This window comes from Pecten maximus, unplaced genomic scaffold (assembly GCF_902652985.1).
Source record: "Pecten maximus unplaced genomic scaffold, xPecMax1.1, whole genome shotgun sequence".
Lineage (NCBI taxonomy): Eukaryota > Metazoa > Mollusca > Bivalvia > Pectinida > Pectinidae > Pecten > Pecten maximus.
Genome location: NW_022979579.1, coordinates 228,695 through 254,436, shown reverse-complemented (window position 1 = coordinate 254,436; position 25,742 = coordinate 228,695). Strand labels below are relative to the sequence as shown.

Here is a 25,742-nt window from a genome sequence, read left to right as displayed (position 1 = left end):
GAGTCGAACCTAGCTAGTCACAAACAAATACACAGACTATCGAAATATCAATCAATTAAATTTGGAGACAAAGCAGGGCTATTACTACAGTAAATATCAAATAAACAGGAACTATTCTTCGTGCATATCTACCGTCGTCTGTTTACATCAACGTTAGGACCTAACAAACAAGTTTACTTACCGTCAGCGTTAGGCCTACCAGGCTTCGGGAATTTGCTTGACATTCTGAACGCTGGGTTGATTTTTCGCATGCATGTTTGTGAAAAGCGACATACAATGATCGTGACAAAGTATCTATATCCTGGAGCATTGCCTCTGATATTGAAAAATAGCAATATATACTGGCAGTGACAGTAAAATACAACTGAACCCAGCTCATCGAGCAGTTCAATCAACAGGCGACTTACACAACAAACTTTCGTGACGAGTTCAGGATGGGCGTTAATTACGTCATCAAAACATGCGGTCGTCTGCTGTCAAAATACCCCTGTCGAGTGGAAAAATACTGAGAGGGTCGAAAAAATAGGCCATTTTCAATACAATATTGTGACCTTTCTGTTAAAGATATCGAAAAACTAAACAGACGGTTTTCTTCAGGAGACATTTATCTACTTATATGTGCATTGTATATGCTTCTGGATTTTTTTTTCGAATTTTGAGGGCGGTTTTAACAGAACCTCTTAGTCAAAATGACGATTTTGGCGTGTTTGACCCAAAATATCTCCATAACTAGATTTTTCCCAGATATACCGAATATGTCAGGACGTAGATCACACCGAGTTTTACAAGTGTGGAAAGTGTCATCAAGAAGTTACGGACAGTTTTCTTTGCCCTCAAATCGCTGATATATGCTGCTAAATAGGCAGAAGTAGCCGTGTATACATTACGTTCCGTAAGGAACGATAACTCCGTTATCGCCTCCTTACTGCACTTCATTCCATACTAGAGGGTGACACCTGAAGGATGTCACAGATGGAATGAAGTGCAGTGAGGGGCGATAACTCTGTTTCAGCAGTTTTCATCAAAACCGCTCACTATCAAAATTTCGACCAATAAGAAGACCTTGTGTTGTGGGCCGCCGTAGCCGATTGGTTAAGGGGCCCAGACATTTTATCACTAGCCCTTCATCTCTGGGTTGCGAGTTCGAAACACATATAGGGCAGATGCCTTTTTATGACTGTAGGTCGGTGATTTTTCTCTGGGTACTCCAGCTTTCCTCCATCAACAAAACCAGGCACGTCCTTAAATGACCCGTTCGGAACCCCTCGTTTTTTTTCTTTCAAAATACACCTCGGACGTGAATGGTTATTTGAAGAAACGTTTTGTCACGTGACAATTCATTTGGTAATGAAAATGGCGGCCACGCCACAAAAGGTTGTGTTTCAGGAAAACACGCTGAATTCTTGCTGTTTTTGTTGTGTCACCATCAAACTAATTCCATTAAATACATGTTGAAGTTTTTTTGTGTTTCGTCTTTAAACTAATTGCATTATCAAATTTAGATAAAGCGATGTTAAAACACGTTGAAAAGTCTATGGGCGCTGCCATGTTTGCTTATAATGTACTCAGTACAACAACTTAAAATAATGAAAGATATTTCAATAAACAAATTTTAAACATGTGAAATGTCCAATTTGAACTTTAGAACCAGTAACTTTATTTAAAATGATTAAAAGAAATGTTTTACCTAAATCATGCGCGAACTCAATTGCCAGTTATTTTGCTCCGTCACTATTACGCGAAACCGCATTCTCCAGGATCTGGGTAGATTACTGGGCTACTAACATTAGCGTCCGAGGAAAGGTATAGCCAACTCGAGGATGATCCGAATGTAAATGACCCTTCCTTTTTATATGACGTTACAAACTTTATTAACATATTTCATTGAAATCAAACAATACGTAAATTCGAACCAATCAGAGGCTAGGAAATGGCGATCTTTTCGGTGAATTGTTAATAAAATAATAAATTGAGGTTACAAGAGTAGCCAGTGTCCCATGATGTACCTATATACCAAATTTAAATTTCATTGCAATCGGACAATCACAAAAAACTTCGAAAATTAATAGGTTCCGTTACTACACTTCATTCTTTATAATATTCTTTCGTCAATTTATCTATCGGAATCCTGAGATCTCATTACCACGATGATAATAAAAAAAATAATGAATTACGTTGCTTATACTGCCATTCTTTATATTATTAAAATTAATAAAGTATTTCTATTACTAAGTTTAAAATACCGGTGGAGTATTAATACTAAAAATAAATTCCACAAGTGTACACAAAATCCTTAAAATCACTTCTGGTTATAACATCATATATTGGGACCGAGTTCACAATTAGCTTCGCTATATGTTTCATGGTAATATTAAAATTCATAATAAATTCCCAAAATTGCATTTACAACTTTCTATTTCACCTGGTCAAGACCAACAACTGAGAAACAAAATATCAAAGTTTCAACACCGCATATTTGACATTATCAGGAGATATCTGTCAACAGCTGTCACCAAATACCGATTGTATACATCCGGGTCAGGGGTAAAGGTCAAATCTACACCAAAAAGTGTGTTAACGACTTGCGCAACACGACCGGCCAATCAGCTTGTGTTTCACCTGATTCAAGTCCCTTTGGAGAATGCGTTTCTTTGGTTTGTACCTGTTTTCCCGAGTAAATACATGTAACACATGAAACGGGTACTTTATATATGATACGAGGATAAAGAGTAGTGTGTGGAGATTTAGAAGATCACAAATACACACTGTTACTGAAAATAGAATGACGTAGGATTCTGGTGTAAAAAGGCGGGAATTTCCCAGGCGGGGGTTCCCCAGTGCAGTGTAAAATGTCTGGCTTACTGTCTTTCGATTATACGTACCCGTGTGACCTAAGCGGAAACTGTTGCATCACGGACACGACAGGAAAAAGAACTTAATGTACTATATATGTAGAAACACGATTAATTATGTCTTTTGGATAGAGATGTTTGTGATAAATATGTAAAAAAAAAATTTAAAAAAAATTGTAGAGAAATGTGTCTTTCGTATTTTCTCTGATATTGCAACATTTTAAGAAATACTGGCAGTGACAGTGAAAATACAAGCAGCTCACCGAGCGCTACAAGTTCAATAAGACAAGCGGAACAGACTTGATAACGTCACTCGTGACGTACGTCCGTAATAGACTCTCCGGAATGTGAGGTCGCGGTACATAGTACCCATGTTCAAAACCCTATTGTGGCCGTTCTGTGATAGATATAGAAAAACTAAAGATACCATTTTCTTTGGAATTATATGTACTTGTGATGTGTGAAGTTTAAGTATGTTGGCATTATGCGTTAATTCTCAAGACCGAGTTGTGCAGAAACCAGCAGTCAAAGTGTCGATTTTGGCGTGTTTGTACCCAAAATATCTGTATGACTAAAACTTTTCCAGATATACGGGACATACCAGGACATAGATCACACCACGTTTTGCAAGTGTGGAAAATTTTATCAAAATGTAATGAGCCGTTGTTCAGTAAGCTCCGGCAAAGTAGTCAGAATTAGACGCATGTACATTACGGTCCGTCCCTCAATACACTACATTCCACACATACTTGCGACGTCACTCGTGACGTAACATCCGGAATAGACCCTCCTCTGGAATTTGTTCTAGAACATTCTAGAACATTCTATGAGACCTCGTGAAAATACGACCCTTTTTCAAAACCCTATTGTGGCGGTTCTATGAAAGATATAGAAAAAATAAAGATATTGTTTTCTTCAGAATTATTTCTACTTGTTATATTCAGAGTTTCAATTAGTCAGCTTTAAGATTGAAATCTCCAGGCTAAGTTAAACAGAAACCAGCAGTCAAAGTGTCGATTTTGGCGTGTTTGACCCAAAATATCTCCATAACTAGATTTTCCCCAGATATACCGGACATGTCAGCACCTAGATCCCGTCGAGTTTTACAAATGTGGAAAGTTTTATGACAATGTATGGTGCCGTTTTCAAGACGCCCAAATCGCGCATATATCCGGCAAAATAGGCAGAAGTAGCCGTGTATACATTACGTTCCATAAGGAACGATAACAGAGTTATCGCCCCCTTACTACACTTCATTCCATATACAACTTATGCGATGATAATCTAATTTTTGCGATTTCCTTTATAGTTTGTTGGCCAATGGGTTTTGTTAAGTACTGCTTAAGATGGAAATTTCCACAAATATATTTGTACAAAGAACACTTAGACGATGAATTTATTAACTCCATACAATGTTGTTGAAAATTATCACGTATTCTAGATTTAATAATACTTAATATATTCGTTTTGTTACCGCTGGGTTCAATCTCCCATAAGTATCCTAAACCTAATCTAAATAATTCATTTCTTATACTATCGGTCCACTCACTGCCTCTTTGAATCATTTCTTCATAACACGCTTTCAAAATACAATTGTCTGAAGATTTAAGTTTAAGCCAATATTTAAAAATTTTAAATTTTCGAATTATTTGTAAAGGTAGTCTTCCAAGTTCTTGATATATCATTACATTTGGAGTACTTCTCTTAACCCCTAAAATTCTCTTACAAAACCCTAAATGTAATTTTTCCACACCAGGTGCTTTATGGAATCCCCATACCTCTGATCCATAATTCAATATACTACCCACAAAAGTGTCAAAAATACTTAATTGGGTTTCAACGTTAAAATATTTTCTTTTACAAACATTTGATACAGCAAACAATGCCTTTCTTCCTTGTTCCGCTATTTTTTCTTGTGTTATCCAGAATTTTCCATTAAATTTCATCAAAATTCCTAGATAACTAAAACTATTTACATTTTCTAGTAAGCAACCATTGTAGTACCATTTCTCAGCATCATTCAGTTTAACGCCATTTCTGAAAACCATTACTTTTGTTTTTTCAACATTAACTGTTAAATTCCATTTATCCGTATATAATAACAATGAATCTAACATTTTCTGTAGCCCCTCTGCTGATTCAGCTAATAGTATCATATCATCTGCATACATTAATAGAAATAAGTTAATCATTTGTAATTCTATTGATGGACAATTTTCGGTTAAAAAATGCATTTCACAGTCATTAAAGCGACTATTCGGGGAAACAAACTTAGTCTAGATGCATTATCTGGTCTTCCAAAAGTTCTATCACAGCAATGCGATGGTCAAGTTCTGCTTGCATTGTCCAGTTTTGACCACTTTAATTCGGGAAAAGCCCTGTCCTAATATAACATATATCTATTTTTATAAGTCACGTGGTATTTCGAAAACGAGGCAGTGAGAAAACATCAACAGAAACACGTGAATTTTTAGAGATGTCCGATTCATCAAGCAGTCAAAGCAGTAACACGGTACGTAAATACTTAATTAACATGTCATATATGATGCATGTGTGGGATTTATACCTAAAGATTGTTTTCATATGACTTAATACATGCAATAACAACAATAAAAACTGAAATCGGTGTGAATCGGCGTCCGATGCCGAGATGGGGCCCAATGTGGGGTTATCTAATTTATGTCATCGTCACCGGTGATATCGCGATCAATTCATTTACGCTAAATCAATAGTTGTGTAGGCATATATATATATATATATATATATTAGAAAAGCAATCAAGACATAGTGTTATTGATTTAACAGGATATGAGTAGATGAGGTGAATGCTTACAGTAATTTAAACAATCAAATATCATATGCATGTAGACCTACATGTATTTCTCGACAGAAGTGAATTTCAATTTCAACACATTTTATTGTCATTTAATTCGACAAATGGATCTGACATCAGGCAGAAGTGAAGCTTCGGGAAACGTTTCAATTACAAATGTTATACATGTATACATGCACATAACGGCTATTGACAAAGCCTCTTCGCTCCACGATTCTTACTTCCATGACGATATGTGTTTTGTTTTCTCATCAGTTTGAAGAACTTCATGTAATGAATTGCCAATTCAACCCTCGAGCTCTCCGTTTAGGACGGAGTTTCCAATTTTGGACAGCTCAATTTACTATTATCAATTAATAAAGCTAAACTATTTGTATATTTAAAGATCTATTGATTCTTTATGAAAGAAAAACTCAAAATATGCCATTTTATATTGTTATTTTATTTGTCTCTATATGTTGAATACATTTCAATTCTGTTTAATTTTGAATAATGAATTCCCCCATGGAAAGTTGTAATAGTTTGCATAGTACTGCTGTATGTATAACATTATTTAAATTTTGCACTTGAAGAATTCTTTTGATACCAAAGTCTTACCCCCATCATTACCATTTAAAGGAATGCTGCTGTCATTGATCACCAAACATAATCAATATACCAAATAGAGCATACGTATATAGCTATAGACTAATCATATTTTCATACCAGGCTTATGTGATCTTGTTAACTGAAGTGTATGAGAATACCTACTTTTGGTTGCTGAAAATGCAAGTTTCTTTAATTAGTTTTCTATTGTTACATATATATACATGAATTAGTATGTACATGTATACAAATATATATACAAATGTATTTATATTTTGTCTTCGATATTCATAGCAATATAAAATTCATCAGTGAACTTTTCTGTTGCATTGCATTGTAAACTATTTCCTTCAGTTTCGCTCTTACAATAATTTCTTGCTTTCTCATCGGATAGATTATGAATATGCACAAGTCCATACATCCCCAAGGAGTGGGAGGGGATCAAGGAGGAGGGGAGTAACCCGTGGACGGCCAAGGGGTCGAGGAAGGGGTCTCGGGGCAGACAGCAGTCCAAGGATGGAGAGAGGGCGAGGAAGGGGAAGAGGTAGAGGAAGGGGGCCAAGGGGTGCACGTGGTACAGTTGCTGTGCTGCAGCAGGAGGATCGGGCCAGGGTACTGACATTGCAACAGCAAAGGAGAAGGGATCTACATGAACCTTGCGCTCCTATCATACAAAGCTAATAATCATATTTTTGTAATATTAGTAGTGTGACTTTTTGTATGCCACTTTACTGTTTTATGAATGTTATCCACAATTTACTTCATCATTCAAATTATTTTGACTAGTTGATAATCAATTACAAAGTACCGTATTATTTCTTTTCATATCTTTTTTATTTTGATATTACTTTGGCATGTACACAGACAAAAAGAACAGTAGACAATTTACCAAAGCATTCAGGAGAAAATTTATACTATTACTCACTGAAAATGTTAAATTTTACCAAAAATGCACAGACCCTCGCACACATCAAACATACTTCCCACATGTGTATGAACACCTAATTTTTAACCGACCAAGTGAATGGTATGGTTATAAGACCTGTTTCTCTAGGTAGGTATTTACATTACACATGGGAGTATTTCATTTTAGTTCACAGAATATTGAAAAAATATGCACTCCATTTTTTTGTAATGCAACTAGACACTTGATTAACACATTTATCAGAATGAACCATCTATGAACACAGTGTTATTATAAGTTAATAACAACTAATTACGTATAAACACAGTTAGTACACACGTGCACCTCAAACACATTCTCACAAGTGAACACTTCGTATACACACTGATAATTGAACACTTCCTACAAACTGATAATTGAACACTTCCTACAAACTGATAGTGAACACTTCCTACACACACTGATAGTGAACACTTCCTACACACACTGATAGTGAACACCTCCTACACACACTGATAATTGAACACTTCCTACACACTGATAATTGAACACTTCCTACACACACTGATAATTGAACACTTCCTACACACACTGATAAGTGAACACTTCCTATACACACTGATAATTGAACACTTCCTACAAACTGATAGTGAACACTTCCTATACACACTGATAGTGAACACTTCCTATACACACTGATAAGTGAACACTTCCTACACACACTGATAATTGAACACTTCCTATACACACTGATAATTGAACACTTCCTACAAACTGATAGTGAACACCTCCTACACACACTGATAATTGAACACTTCCTATACACACTGATAGTGAACACCTCCTACACACACTGATAATTGAACACTTCATATACACACTGATAATTGAACACTTCCTACAAACTGATAGTGAACACTTCCTACACACACTGATGATTGAACACTTCCTATACACACTGATAATTGAACACTTCCTACACACACTGATAAGTGAACACTTCATACACACACTGATAGTGAACACTTCCTATACACACTGATAGTGAACACTTCCTACACACACTGATAAGTGAGCACTTCCTACACACACTGATAATTGAACACTTCCTACACACACTGATAGTGAACACTTCCTGCAAACTGATAGTGAACACTTCCTACACAAACTGATAGTGAACACTTCCTACACACACTGATAGTTGACCACTTCCTACACACTGATAATTGAACACTTCCTACACACACTGATAATTGAACACTTCCTATACACACTGATAATTGAACACTTCCTACACACACTGATAAGTGAACACTTCCTACACACACTGATAAGTGAACACTTCCTACACACACTGATAATTGACCACTTCCTACACACACTGATAATTGAACACTTCCCACACACACTGATAATTGAACACTTCCTATACACACTGATAATTGAACACTTCCTACACACACTGATAAGTGAACACTTCCTACACACACTGATAATTGAACACTTCCTACACACACTGATAAGTGAACACTTCCTACACACACTGATAGTGAACACTTCCTACACACACTGATAAGTGAACATTTCCTATACACACTGATAGTGAACACTTCCTACACACACTGATAAGTGAACACTTCCTACACACACTGATAATTGAACACTTCCTACACACACTGATAATTGAACATTTCCTATACACACTGATAGTGAACACTTCCTACACACACTGATAGTGAACACTTCCTACACACACTGATAGTGAACACTTCCTACACACACTGATAAGTGAACAATTCCTATACACACTGATAGTGAACACTTCATACACACACTGATAATTGAACACTTCCTACACATACTGATAATTGAACACTTCCTACACACACTGATAAGTGAACACTTCATACACACACTGATAGTGAACACTTCCTACACACGCTGATAAGTGAACACTTCCTATACACACTGATAGTGAACACTTCCTACACACACTGATAATTGAACACTTCCTACACACACTGATAATTGAACACTTCCTACACACACTGATAAGTGAACACTTCATACACACACTGATAGTGAACACTTCCTACACACACTGATAGTGAACACTTTCTACACACTGATAAGTGAACACTTCCTACACACACTGATAAGTGAACACTTCCTATACACACTGATAGTGAACACTTCCTACACACACTGATAAGTGAACACTTCCTATACACACTGATAGTGAACACTTCCTACACACACTGATAATTGAACACTTCCTATACACACTGATAGTGAACACTTCCTACACACACTGATAATTGAACACTTCCTACACACACTGATAGTGAACACTTCCTACACACACTGATAGTGAACACTTCCTACACACACTGATAAGTGAACACTTCCTACTCACACTGATAGTGAACACTTCCTAAACACACTGATAAGTGAACACTTCCTATACACACTGATAGTGAACACTTCCTACACACACTGATAATTGAACACTTCCTACACACAATGTTGAAAGAACACCTGCACATACTGTCAAGTGAACACTCTCAAACACACACTGAAATGTAAACACCTTCAATACACCATTAAGTGAACACCTACCTCATACATGCTCTGAAATTGAACACCACATTTACACCATACTTACTTCCACAAACGATTATCAAAACACAAATACATACCTTAAATAAAACCTTAGTAGAAAACGTTGGGATGAAATTTGAGGGAAAATGGATGATAAGTTATATAAGTGCATTATAATTTATCAACTCCAAAACCAAAAATAAGGAAAAACAGTTATTGTTATACATTAGAATACTACAGTACTCCCACCCACATGGATTTGTTCTATAATAATTGTTTTATGTATTAGGATATAATCAGAAGGATGGACCCAAAGCCACTGATAAATTTAGTTCTTCAGCTAGTGGATCGTCAGCCAGGCCTAGTTTTTGACCTTTGCGAAAATTGCAAGTGAACCAGAGGATCCACAAGATCCAGAGGATCCAGGACTAGTACCAAATGCTGCTCCCTCCAATTCATTTCAACTGTACTGCACATCCAACATATCTGCACTGGACAATGATATTTGCACCACATGCTTTTCTTTGACAAGTTGTGGGTATTCGAACTGACGTGAGTTCCTACAGGGCACTTTGGAAGCATATTGATTTCCTTTCTTCAACACGATCATTTTGAGTGTCTGTTTCCACAATGTCTCCTTCATCCTCTGCAAGCTCATCATCAACATCAACCTCTTCCATTTCTATGGGATCTTCAGCCATTAGCAAGTGTTCAGGTTGACGTGTCTGAGGTAAACTGGATAGTAAAAGACAATGTAATTCATTTAAACAAGAGGCCCAATGAGCCTGTATCGCTTACCTGGTTATACAGCAACTTTGAAGTTATCTCAGTTAATTCTGCAGATACTATGAAGATTACCACTTTATCAAAATATCAGAGTAGGCTAGGTTTCTCAATGTCAATTAACTTCCAGCATACTATTAGGTCTCAGAGCCTCTGCTAGTGAGAAACCATTTTTTTTAAAGATTAAGCCTATTTAACCCAAATTACATAGAATGAATGTCATTCAATTTGAACAAACTTGGTAGCCTTTTACACCAGCATGCTACAGGCCTAATATCAAGTCCCTGTGCCTCTTGGTTATTGAGAAAAAAAAGTTGTTTTAAGTAAAACGTTGACGCCAGACAGAAAGACAGCAGGACAGACGTCGGATGCGCACCAGTACTCCTCCACAGCAGCATATTACAGTTATAATTATATGTTTCTTGGTTATTGACAAAAATGTCCTTTTAGTTTACAATTGAGGATGTTTGACCTGTGTTACCTTGAATAACATTGACAGCAAGGTCATCCATTTACAATCTGGCTAGATTCCCACTGCCATGTTGTACACACCCTATATCAGATATTTTGAATTCCTCAATTATTATGAAGAAATCAAAATTGTAACTTGTTTTAAATTGGAAAGTACACTCGTGACAACAAATGATAAGAATAGGTCACTAGATAACCTAAAACTAAAGAGACCAGCTACTGAGTTGCTCATTCAGTAAATGAAATCAATATGACAGCAATACATTTATCTAGAAAGTACTGTGAGGCAATGTGGATGACTGATAGTGGACTTGGGGAGATATGATTTTTCTAACGACAGAAAAGTTTTAGTTTTTAGTAAATTACCATAATGACATTTCCAAAGCCATGTCAAGATCTAGGTTGTATTCCTCCCAGACTGTGTGCAGGATGACAGGTGACAGAACAAAATGTCCTGCGGGGAAATTGGGCGTACCAATACCTCTTTAATATATACAAGTAAATGTATTATTATAGTAACAAGAACACACCATAAAAATAACACAACATACTTACTCAAGGTGTCAGCCTCTTTAGCCTTCTGTTGGTAACGGGAAAGCAAGCTGGCATTAATGTTACTCTCAGAGTCTGATTGTAATGCTTCCACACCAGATAAATCAGACGAGTGTGATGACTGAGCTCTGAAATATTAAAATTATGAAAAATTAGACAATTCTTTTAAAAACAAATATATATGCCCGAGATGATGTATTATTTATTCATGACATGCAGTAGCAGAGTGTGTTTATAATTACAGAATATAACTATAGATTCTTTATGGGCATGTGCAGGCGTAGATGTTACTGGTGTAGGGATGCACACATGTGATGGCGGTCCCATAGCAGTTCCAACTGGTGTGGGGATGTCTTCACCTGCATGAACTACTTGTGCCACTGAAGTGCACTTGAAAAACATAAAAATAATTATGTACTGCTAAGTTATAATGATAATCTTTTCCTCACAAATCGTATATAGTGATGATCTTTTCCCCACAAATCGTAATTTTTACCACATTTAAAAGAATGGAACAAAACAGCACTTGTATTTGAAGCCATACACCAATATTATTTGCAAATCGTTTATGAGTCAACTGTATATCTAAAACATATAGGCCTATGCCTACATGTTATATGATAGTTGTCAGGAAAGTCCTACTGAACTTTACACATACACCATTTTGTATTTAATAAAGAAAACAGTAAGCTTGATAGGTCTGACATTAATCATCAGTCATACATCAATTGATAATTTTTCATAGTTAAAAAAATAGTGGTATAAATATAGCTGTGATATGCGAACAATAAAAAACCCATATAAATTACCCCTTACGGGGCCCCATAAAACGGAGGTGAAAGAATGTGTCTATCTCTTCATTCTACACATCATTTACATTTATGTTGCTTGAAACTTATACCATAAATTTTGTCTATTAACAAAGTCAAAGGCCTTCTTATAATCTATAAAGCAACAATACAGTTTCTGTTTATTCTTCAATTTCTTTTGAATTAGTGTTTGTAATACAAAAACAGCATCTGTGGTAGACATCTTCTTTCTAAAACCAAATTGAGCATCGCTAACTTTTGAATATTTGCTATCAAATTCCATGAGTCTGTTGTTTAAGGTCGCTGTGAATATCTTGGCAAGACAACTAATTAGGGTAATTCCTCTATAGTTATTAGTGTCACTTACATAACCTTTCTTAAATACGGGTACAATATTACCAATAGACCAACTAGACGGATATTTCCCAGATTTGAAAATGTTATTAAATAATGTAACAAGACATGGTAATAGGATTTCTTTACCTTTGATAAAAAATTCGTTTATTAACCTATCATGTCCGCACGCTTTGGCGGTGCTCAAATTACAAATAACTCGTTTAACTTCTTCAGAAATATCATCATCAAGTTCATGAAGCATATCGGGCGGTATATTAGCATCATAGTTGCACATAAACTCGCTCACTGTTTCGTTCTCTGTACCTTCAGTTGATGACAGATTTTTGAAATGTTGGAAAAAATCATGTTCATCTAGAGTTGAATTTACACCCGTACTTTTCCTTTTCTTAAAATTTCTATAAAAATACTTAGGGTTATTTTTTCTCATAAAGTTCAACATATTACCTTGGTGAGTTTTGTACTCCCGCTTCAGTTTTAGTTCTGCTTTTCTGTATTTTCGTTTTTTACATACAAGTATATTGTGGGTTTCTTCATTTTTACAAGCATTAAAATTATATAAGGCTCTCTTATATTCTGTGTACATAGTTATACACGAATTGTTAAACCATGGCTTAACTTCATTTTCTTTGCAGGTTTTCTTTTGAGTGCGTCCAGAATAAGTAACAGTAGTAAGTGGTAATAACAATTCTTTTAAAGTATCAGTGAACTTCTCGACACAACTATCAACACCAGACTGATTATAATCATTGCTATTACAACAGTTCAATAGCTCCTGTCTGTTATTTTCCAATATTCTACATAACTCAACTGTATTTTCATCATTCCATTTAACACCAGTTAGTTTCTCCCTAATTACTTCTTTTTCTGTGGAATCTTTTGGTACCTTAGTTTTTAAAGTTATACAAACTGGAGAGTGGTCAGAAAAACAGTTAAAAATACCACTTTCAAAGTGAATTATATCTGAAAGGAAGTTATCAAAAGTTAAAACATAATCTATAAGACTCGTTACTCTGCTATTATAGAAGGTAATACTACCATTAGGATCGTCGTTATGTCTTCCATTAACTATTCTCAAAGTAGTAGTTTTGCATAACGATACGACTTTCCTACCAAACTGATTGATAATTGGATCCGAATTAGCACGTTTGCTAGGTTCTGAATCAGGAACATAGTTTACTATATCAGCTAGGACATTAGCAGAAGCTACACTAATTTGGTCATTAGTTATATAATCATTATAATTGCCAGTTCTGCTATTGAAATCACCACAAACAATAACTCTACCTATATCTTTATAATTGACATACCATTTCTTCAAGGCATATGAATATGTCATTATCACACTTTTTCATAAAATGTGCTATTTATTGGTGGGAAATAACATGCAAATATGTATAAATCAAGGTTATCGTGTGATAATGATCGGGATAATTTCAACAAAACAATATTATCATTTATATTTTCAATTATATCACAGTGCCGAGCAAGAGACGACCTAATAAAAACAACAATACCACCTCCTTTACCGTGAGTTCTAACGAAAACATGACTTTCATAATCTTCTAATTCAATTTCATCCTCTTTATCAATCCAGCACTCATACAGGCATATTACGTCATATTTATTTACAATATTTACAAAGCCTTGAGATTCAAGTTTTTCACAGATAGATTGGCATATATTCCATGATATTATAGAAATGCCCTCCACACTATCCTAATACGGATTGTGAAGTGACTCGCGTGTATTCAGGTCGATTTCTGGTGTTGCATTGCTCTTGAACCTGCTGGTATGTGAACCGGTGGTCATGGTAGGATTACTCTGTTCAATGTTGTTAATCAAATTAACATTTCTGGGTGCATGGTTCTGAAATCGTTGACCGGTTGACCGGAAAGCGGATGTAGTCGTTTGGCTAGAATGTTGCTGCGCGGGATTTTTCAAATGACTTCTAGAGTCTGGCGATCCGTGCACATCGGCTTCCACCATTACAGTCTGTTGTGGCCTTGCACGTTGCTGTACATCCGGAGATGGAACTGGTGGTCGCGACCCGGTCACACCGTCCATAGGGGACCACGACAGTCGTTGTCGTTTTGACACTCTGCTGTTACATGGAGTAGCAAAATCAATCAAGGGAGGGGCTTGTACAGCGTCTCTGTACGATACCGGTCTGTTAAATCTCGGGTTCATCTTTTGTGTTGAAAAACCAATCTCCCTATCCAACTCCTCTTCAGGATCCTTGAGAAGCGTCCCGTTGACAATCAGTTTGTCTCTTACAAGCTTCACATTGCAACCTTTGGCCCTGTAACGTTTCAATACTGGGTAGAGGGCTTTGCGACGCTGCTCGATTGCTGCCGGAAACTGTTCACTTATGCCAAACTGCGTGCCGCGTAGGAGGTAGCCCCTTTCCAGCACTGCTTGTCTATCAGCATAGTAAATGAAGCGTGCGACTATAGGACGATTACGTCCTTGAATACGTTTTTTAAAACGATGGACATTACCAAATTCTATGGTGGACTGTATTCCAAGTTCCTTGTATATGAATTCTCTGAGTTTGTCCTCCGTATTTTCATTGTACTGCTCCCGTAATCCAGTGAATGCTAAATTGTTCTTCATGGAACGGCATTGCAAATCTTCAACGACATTGTGAAGTTCATCACACTCTTTTCTAAACCCGCTTTCTAGAGATTCTTTATATTGGCGGTGATCCTTCACTTCCATGTTTAATTGGCTAACTGTTCGCTCATTCGCCTCAGTCCTGGTTTTCATGTCATCGTAGAAACTACTGATCGCCTGTGCCGATGTTTCTAATTCCACTGTTTTCTGTCTGACGCTCTTTATCTCGCGTTCAATTCCCGTCACTTTGCAAGCCAGGGAAGTTACAGAAAACTCGATCTTGTCTATTTTCCTGACTTGCGCTTCAATAGCTCCTAGCCCAGTTTCTAGTCGACTGTCCATTCTTTGTATCAAAGCAATAACGTCATCCAATGTAGTTGATCCTCGCAAGGACCCGTGGGCCTCTTTCAAAACATCCGATACAGATGTCTTCTCTCCACTTCGTGATCAAACATAACAAAACGCAAATATACATTTGCCGTACTACCCATGTGCCCGTAGAGCATGCGCAGTCGGCGTTTAATCAAAACTTCATGTCATACGTAACAGTACATAATATCTGGAGCCTGTCGATCTACAATGATATACTTATATAGCACAGATACGTACTTCAATGTCCCTCTCGTTCTTTCCAAAAATGTATTCGCCATCTACAACTTAACCTGCCGCCCAGAAAAAAACCGGCGATAAATATCGCCGTAAATCTGTGTCCGGTTTGGCTGGAAACTACTAATGTATCTCCCAACTGCAGGATAATCTAGGCGTAACGCTGGACCTGCGTTAGACATACAAAAATAAACAAAAATGTGCAAATACACCTACCTAAGCACGTCAGCGATATCAATTATCCCTAATTGTAATCATCGATTCGATCTATCTCTGTAGATTTATTATCACCAAAAAAACACCCCAAAATTCAATAAACGTCCGCACTGCTCGGGTGCACGGCTAGAGAATGACCACCTCTGCTCTCCACCCGACACACGTGTTCCTACCTGCACGTGCTACCTGCTCCCACGTGCCGATAAGACAAATAAATCCCGCCTATTCTACTAGAACTGAGGGATTATTTGATTACCTGTATTACCAGGCCGACATGTCAAAAGTCACACCTGAGTGAGTTTAAACGTCCCACTCTGCCAACATGTTGTTTTTGCTATACAAACATTACCTGAGTTTACCTATGGAAAATGTCGGTATAGTCTGTTTCAGTATACGTATACGGGGTCTTCCCCGAACACCAACTCTGGTTAGTGTGGGGTGTTTACATAGGGATTAAGGTGTGTTGATAGGTAGTTATAGTCTGTTACAGAAAAGAACACAGGTAAATCAGAACACAGGTAAATCAACTCACCTGTTGGGTGATCAGAAAATCATTAGCTGCTGATAAAATATTATTGTACTTCATTGTATTATTGATGATCGTCAAACTGTTTCAGAAATAGTGTATAAAACTGAAGCACACTTTGGAAAATCATCATATTTTGCTTTTATATTTGAATTATCATGTTTCATGTTTATATTTAGTTAGCAGTAACATTTTTGTTTATATTTAATCTTACTTAGAGTAGCTAAACATGTACATTTGTATTGTATTGGATTTTTTTTTAATATTTGTTATTAGTATATAACACAATATAGATCAGTAACTGCAGAACTATTGTAGTATCCTTGTGATATCTGTTTCAGGTTTAATTAGTAAAACCTATACATATATTACTTTTTTCCAGATTTGTTTAGATTATCATATAATTACTTTATAGATCAGTTCTTGCAAAACAATATTCTTGTGTGTATCTGTTTCAGGTTTAGTAAATGAAAATATTTTTGTTTATCATAGCGGAATGGCGAATGCATAGGTCAACGTTATGACTTCATCGTCAACAGATATTGTCATTATTAATAGTTAACATCTGAAATTAGTGCTTTGAATTTAGAAAACAATTTATATTTTTTTATTATTTATATCTGATATTGTCATTATCAATAGCAAAATATATAATTAGGCATAGTGCTTTAAAAATTTGATTATTTATTTTATATAGAGTCTATATTTATTGATTTAATATCGTCATTTCTATATTACTAGTAAAATATTCCATATTATAGTGCTTTGAATTTAGAAAACTATATCTGATTCATATAGCTGACCGTATTCTTTTTACCCGAGTTGGTATTTCATATTAGAACAGACTATAACTAAACTCCAAAGAACTTCCTACATAAACACCTTCCTTTGTCTTTACCAGAGTTGGTGTTCGGGGAATGAGCCACGTATACATGGGACTCAAAGCTAAAAAAAAAATAAAGTGACTAACAATAAAAGTGAAGAAAATGTTTAAAAATACCTTTAAAAATATACATTTGTATGTACGTATTAATAACAGAATACATATACTGATAATTATTACTTATATCAATAGTGATAGTACACAACTTTTTAAAAATGAAATAATGGAAAAAAATCTTTCAAAATTAAAAATGCACCTTATACAGGTAACAATGATATACATTGTACTTTCAATCATTTTTTCTTGTTTTTCCCCTTTCAATGGTAGCCTACCGCATTACGTCCCTTTGTACGCGTTATGTCTCTACTCGGAGGTGACAATTAACGTTTAACGCGAGTACGGTAGTTCCGGTGTAACCATGGGCCGGCGTCCCAGTTGCTGTTTGCCGTTTGCTGTGTAGATCTAGTTATCTTTTTTACCATGACTGGAGAGATTCGGTGAATGAAATTTTTGAGGAGGAAAGAGTAAATGTGGTTTATAGTTATGTGGAAACATCTGGACTTATAGCATGGCAGATCGAAAGGAAAATAAAGGTACGATACTGTCAGTAAGTCTTATTTATTCTTTGCGGAATTCTGTGAAATGGGCACGTCCTTATAACAGGATCGTAGATTTATTCATGTTTTTTTCAGCGAAATGAAATCATTCCTCGATGCCACTATTATTCAATAATAAGTGTTCCTGCCGCCAAATGTCATGTTCCCTTGTGGTTTTCCTCCAGCATTAGTCATATCATAGCCCAGAGGGAATCTACGAAGCAAATACACTGCTGAATATGTATACAGATACAGAATAGGTGTCGGTGCATTCTCGGGGGTTGGGGTGCCAATATGGTAGTTTATATCCGTAACTTGTATTTCATTGCATGCCTGTATATCTATCTATATATAGTTGTTGAATTTTCTAGTCTGTAGGAGTTAAATTTTTATATGCCATGTACCAACAAGTAATCCCTTAGGGGAATGTATGTGATACCGGTGTACCGTTGCATTATCAGCGGGTTGCTCCGATAAACAAAGGTATATACCTACATACATACATCAATCCTTTTATTTGATTTCAGATACTACCATTGTCAAGGGAGGAAAAAGATATTGTTTACTTTGTTCCAACTATGGAGGCAAAATTAGTGAAGATGGTACAGTGATAAAGCTACATTGCATTCCATCCGGTGATAGTACAGATCAAAAGTCAAGGCGATCGTTATGGATTCAGAAAATCAAACTTGTGCGACCAGACTCTCCTATTAGTTCTAACTCTAGGCTATGTAATTTGCACTTTGAAAACAATATATGTAAACAGGGATCTATTCCAACTAAACTAAATCTGGCTACACCGAGGAAAATAGTGTTACCTCGCAGACCTTTAGTGCGCCATTCTGAGGTTGAAAACACTGAAAACATTACCTGTGAGGATACCTCTTGTACAACTATCAGTTCTTTGTCCTTAAAAGAGAGTACGGAAACACAAACTGATGATATAGCTAGAGAGTCTGTTTATGTTCAGACATCAGAAGTGAATGCAAATGATAATGCAACACAGACACCGTTGAATGACAATTCAAAATGTATGAAGTCGTCTGCATCACAGACATTTGTACCAATTTTCAAGCCAGAGGCAATTGAAAATGATGATGAAAAGACCCGATACTATACAGGGTATCCAAATTATGCAACATTTCTACTCTTTTTTACTACTTTGTGTAAGTATGGAGCAGAAAAGTTAACATACTGGGAAGGGGGGAAAAGAACTACACTACATGCAGAAAACAGGAAATATTCTCACCCAAATACGGAAAAACCAGGGAAGAAAAGGAGTCTACGACCAATTGATGAGTTTTTTATGGTGTGTTTGAAGTTGAGGCATGGTCTTCGGCAAGAGTTTCTAGCAGATTTGTTCTGTGTTTCAGTTATGATAGTTTCTAGAACCATAAATACATGGATTAACTTTATGTTTGACCACATGCAGTCACTTATTCCATGGCCATCAAGAGAACAAATTTTAAGCAATTTGCCGAAGCATTTTACAGAAATGACGCAAGTCCGTATAGTTATAGACGCAACATAATTCTTTTGTGAGAAACCAGGAAACTTAGAGGCTCAATTTCTTACATGGAGTGAATACAAACACCATAACACTTTTAAAGTTTTAATTGGAGTTGCACCAAATGGTTTGGTAACATTTGTGTCAAGAATTTGGGGAGGGCATGCATCAGATAGGCATATAGTACAAAAGGATGGTGACCTCTTCTTACCAAAGTTAGAACCTGGGGATGTTATACTTGCAGACAAAGGCTTCACAGTTGGGGATTTACTTCCTGCACATATAGGTCTAAATATGCCACCATTTGTATCATCTAGTTGTCAGATGAGTGTACAGGAGTTTTTTAAAACACAACAAATAGCTGCTCCTAGGATTGTTGTTGAAATGAAAATGGAACAAATCAAAAACTTCAAGATATTACAGTCAGTGCTACCAATTAATGAAGTTCATTTAGCTGAACAAATAATAAGAGCGCAGCTCTAGGGCGCCGAAGGCGCCCGAGCGAAGCTCTCTAAATACTGGAAAACGGTACCTCCAACAAGAGTTGCCTCCCTTCCCATACATACGAACAAAGAAAATCGTATGGTCCAAAAAACCGGTACCGGAATGGCTCAAAACCGGATGTAGTATTCCCATGGGCAAAAATTTTGAACAATGTCAACACCAAAGTCTCACTATAGTGTTTAAACATTAGTTATATATGACTTTTGTTCTCATATGAAAATTAAGTAACAAAACAGCGGTATGTTTTCGCTTTTATTTTCATCATGTCGTCCGTAACCGATCGGGAATTACCGAATGTCATCGTCTCCATTCACGTCTGACCGATACATTGTACACAACAAGACATGCGAGTACGTTGGAATTAAACTCAGTATAGGGTCCTTGTAATTATTTTTGTATGTGGTTCCAGTCTGATCTGATCAAAGGTAGGCATTTGCCGATAACACTGTGTTATGATCGATTCTATCGTAAATATTTAGGCCGCCTTGTCGATTTATTTTCTCAGCGTTAACGTTAGGCTTACGACAGGCACTTGATTTGCATTGTAAACAATAACATGCCGAAAGACAACTAGGCTAGGTATATGCATAGGAAACAAGTGCCTATCGGTTACGTAGAGTTCTACCAGCTTTTTTATTGTTAGTTACAGATGATACGATGTGTCTGACTCGCATTGTTTATTATAATTAGAAGAAGGTTATATTATCTACAGCACATGGGGCTAGTAACCATTTAAAATGTCCGAGTCTAGATTCTAGTATAGTAGGCCTATATAAAGCCCATGTGATAACCCTAGATTTTTATCATTTATGAAATGCAGGCTTAGTACATGTGTAGTTAGTCTACATTAGTCAGCAGAAATAAACATAGATCAACATAGCACATATGTAGGTTGTACCAAGAATAATGATTGAATTTTAAATGAAATTTATCTGAAAAATAATTCTTTGCAATGTTTATAAAATAATTGTCATATTATACTGTTGAGAGTATTATAGATCAGGTTTCTATTGCTAAGTATAGTAACTGTTTATTTCACAAAATATTGCCTGAAATTAGTAAAAAGGAAATTTAAAACAATCTTTTGTACTCAATGTCAAAACATACAAGGACTGTTTTATTGTGTGTGTTCTAATTAGGTGTTTGAAGTTCCAACACTTCTCCAATGCCTGGCATGTTCTTAAATGACCCTGGCAGTTAATTATATAATGAGACTCAATTTAGAGGGACATTCCTTCTTTCAGATATCAGAACCATGTACATTTTTTACTGATGAAATCCACTTTTGAACAGGGAAATAAATCAATGCCAAAATGTACAGAAAAATGATGAATCCTACAAAAATACTGACTGGCTTTCAAGTAAAAAGTGATATTTTGGTAGGAATAAAGAATTTTTAGGACTTAGAATTTGGAGAACTTGTGTTAATTACCCTGCGAGTCAAACTGTTTGATTTATGTAAATTAAAGATTCGAAGATTTACTATTTGGGAAAAAATCATATTTTCCAATAAGTTTGATTTTGATGACCTAACCTTTGAATTTAAACTAATGATGGAATCACCCTTTAAATGAAGTAAACCAAATTTAAACCAAATGTATTACAATGTTTATGAACACATGTAAATGTACAGTGTAATATGATTTAAACCTTATAAACAACTGCTGTTAATTTCCAAAGCCTGGAAGATTATAGAATTTCTATAATTATTTTGTAATTAATCATAATTACAAAAGGAGAGTAATTGTCTATGGTGTTGACTCTTAGTAGGTTTAACTTAAATTTGCTACAAATTCTGTTTTAGTGGAGACAAGAGAATACATGTACTTACAATCAAAATTAATTAACTCGAACTATGATAACTCAAAAACACTAGTCCAAGTCAAAATCTTTGTTTTTATAGTAATAAAATATATATAAGATAATTCAAAGTTTGACAACTCAAAAAACTTTGATATAAATAACTAAATTTAAACTTTCAACCAGATATTACAAAATTGACAGAACATTATAATTATATACTGATGTAATCCCAAAGTTGATTCATATTTTATTTTTAAAAGCGCACAAGTGAATTTCTTTTAAAAGTTCTCTATAAACAGATCTTCAAATCATATGTTATAAGTACATGTCCTCGGTCCAAAGCGGTTTTGCCCAAAAATGAGTTGAAGTGACTGAATAACAGTTCAAAATGTTCTATATTCCATTCCAAATATATGGTAGAATCAAATATTACACATGGTAGAAGGATCTTCAATTCAAGTCCTTTAAAATTGATATAATTTAATGCACCTTGGGTCTGTAGTTTGTTTTTTTTAAGATGAGGGGACCCATGTTATTAGTTAACTCAATACAAAAACAGAAATTATATTGAATATTGCTATTGGAAATAACACATACTTTAATAGAAGTATCAGAATGGGATATCTGTGCAATAGTATATGTTTATATATTTATGTACATGTGTATATACATATATATAGAATAAAACTTGTAGAAACTTTGTGAAGCGATTAAATATATATATGTATATATATAGATATTGGCACTATGACTGATCCACAGCGGCCTGAGTAGTGGGACCAAAAAACGTAAAATTGACGAAACTTCTAAACTTCCAGATATGAAGAAATCAAACATATCCTTCATGGATGAAAGAGACTTGATTTAGGTACTTTTCAAAATATTAGATTTTTTTTTCTTTTTTCTTTTTTTGTTTTACCACAGGGTGTCCTGTTACCCTATAGGGATGGGTTATAGAAATAATTATTTAATTCATATACAGAAATTACACTTTTTGGCCTTATTTAATTTGTTCAATTAATTTATTAAATAAAAGCGAGTTTACAACCATCACTACAAATATTTAATAGCAGTGGCGTCAATATTTGTTTAAAGTCCACATTTGACAGTGTTATTGAGTTGCATGCTGTCAGATTGAATTGAAACTGGTGAGGGTACTGATACAATCATATATACTGTTGTACATGCACCTATACTGTACATGCACCTATCCATCATTTAGAGGATTTTTTTCCAGGTTCACCTATTTTGGGGTAAAATAAAAATTCTAACAGGGAATTTTGTGAAGTTATGTTCAGATTCACTTTAAACTGTGTTATAAAAGCAATATTAATCTAATTGAAACTTAAATGTCTTTACAGATTCACATATTTTGGCCTCAAAACTGAATTTTGAGAATTTTCATTAAAGTTCAGTTTTCACCCTATCTCAATGTCTCGCTGAACACTGGTTACTGATATTATTTAATTACTTGAACACTACTCCATAAATTGAAAGATGTTATTGATAAAGCGGGAAAGATGAGATATATAATTCTGTATAATTCTTGTTATATAAGGCCTTTTGATGACTTATCATGGCCTTGTGATTTTCATAAATCTGCTAATATAATGAAAAACATTACATATATATTGCATAAACATATATATATACACGTATACAAGTGACAATTAGATTAGCTGTGCTCTTCCAAGGCTTTGCCTTCATTCATATTAATGATATGTTGTGCCACGACAAACTTGTACGTACCCTTACTGAAGTGAATTAAGCTGTCTGCAGTACTAGTGTCCTTAATATATTTAACAGTTCTAGATTAATATTACTACACATCTCTTTTAGATTTATATTGGTTTAATGATTTGTTTTACTTCCTGTTAATAGCCAGGGTCATATAAGGATGTACCATGCTCAGAACCATAGGATGACTCTCTTATCAAAACTCTTGTGGCATGACACCATCAATCATAATGTACTATATAGATAAGATTGGTACATGCACTGTTAAATTGTATGCATGTACTTAAATTTGCACACAATATTGAATTATGTTTGATTTTTTGTAATTTGTTCATTATTTTAAGCAATTGATGGATTTATATATTGTCTATTTTAAAAACTATTTGTGAATGAACATATATATATATATTGATCATACAGAAAGTGATTCAAATTTTAACAAACAACCTGCTGTCACACACCAACACAACGCACATTTGGTGTTTAAGAATGTTAATGGTATAAACATCAAAAACTAAATTGCAATTTGTATACAAGATTTGAAACTTTCATAATACTAATTACATTACCAGGCAGGAAACTGCTGCCATTAACACTACCAACCTATTTATATAGGTGGAAACCACGTTTAATGCGTTCAGTGATAAGCTCTGCAACAAATTCATCACAGTAAAAGTCTTTAAGCTTGAATAACATATTACTCATCCAAAAGTTTTCATCGAATGTTATCCTTTCAACAGAGATTCCTTTCTTTGTCCAGATAACAAAATCTGCCCAGGTAAGTTCCAACACAGCCATTTGTCCAATGACTTGATAGTAATATTGGTGATTATGTTTTAAAGATAGTTCACCACTTGGATTGAGCTCACAGCAAAATTATTTGTTCTTTGCACATTCTGTAGGTCTTTTATGTCTCCATTTGTCAGAGTGTTTGCCATATGGACATTTTATTTCCAGAGCACCTGAGCCACACACAGAACATGTAATTAGTCCATCGACACTTGCACCCAAAAATGGAAATTTTTGGCTGACATAAACACCCATGTCCTTCACTTCAACTTCCCCACTACATTTTGTCACATGTTCTTTAATATATTATCTTCTGGCTGTATTCTCATACCGTCTACCATGCTGTAATGAGGGAACACCTTCTGGAATAGGTTTGTAACCTCTGAGCTGTTTGATCAAGTTGTCAGCTGGGTTTTTTTCTTGACGACGACATACCATTCCAAAGTTAGAAGCTGTCAACAAATATGATCTCATGGTTTTCCAGTTCTTGTTGTTAGATTGTCCCCTAGTTGCAATATTGACACTTTCTGACTGCTTATCAGAGATATTTAAATTATTGGTAAATTCTCGGAATTCAGTCTGACTGTTGACGACAAATCTACTGAGTTAGAGTACATGTAGCTGGGTTTATAAACACTCAAAATCTCATCTATATTTCCAGATGAAGCACACATTGTGCGGTACAACACACAAGATGGATTTGCCAGCTTTAACCCTTGCAATATGTCATTGAAAAAACTGCCAGGATCTTTACATGGACCAGCCTGATATACATTAGGAAATGGTTTTATTGCATGATCTTTTGTAGAGTCCGTCTCAAAATTTATATCTGAAATACGTTTAGGACTGAGTGGTCTTGTCAGACTTGCATTAGGTTCCAACCAAGTACAGCCAGTGGAAGTACACGATGTTCTCACTTTTACAACTGTTAAAAGAAGACCTCCAACATGACTACACACACCTGAAAGTCCTGCCTTACAGTCACAGGTGGCACATATTATTTTGCCTGTCTGTTTGGTCAAGGTCACCGAAAGGCTGTAATAGCTTCTGACTTTACCATCAGTAACTGCTACTTTTTGCCGCATACTTGGTTTGCATTTTGCACGAACAACACAATAAAGGGATGTACTATCAACCGAATTATACTGTATGTCCGCTATATAGTTCTCGTTACTGAACTTTTTTGATTTTTGCAATTGTCTATTGCAATGTTTA

General features: G+C 35.5%; 1 long non-coding RNA gene across 1 annotated transcript; it reads left to right on the top strand.

Annotated features, from left to right (window-relative positions):
* Nucleotides 1–5,106: 5,106 nt before the first annotated feature.
* Nucleotides 5,107–7,085, top strand: LOC117318971. Its single transcript, XR_004530528.1, has 2 exons — nt 5,107–5,364; nt 6,665–7,085. It is a non-coding gene; the product is annotated as an uncharacterized LOC117318971 (long non-coding RNA).
* Nucleotides 7,086–25,742: the final 18,657 nt, after the last annotated feature.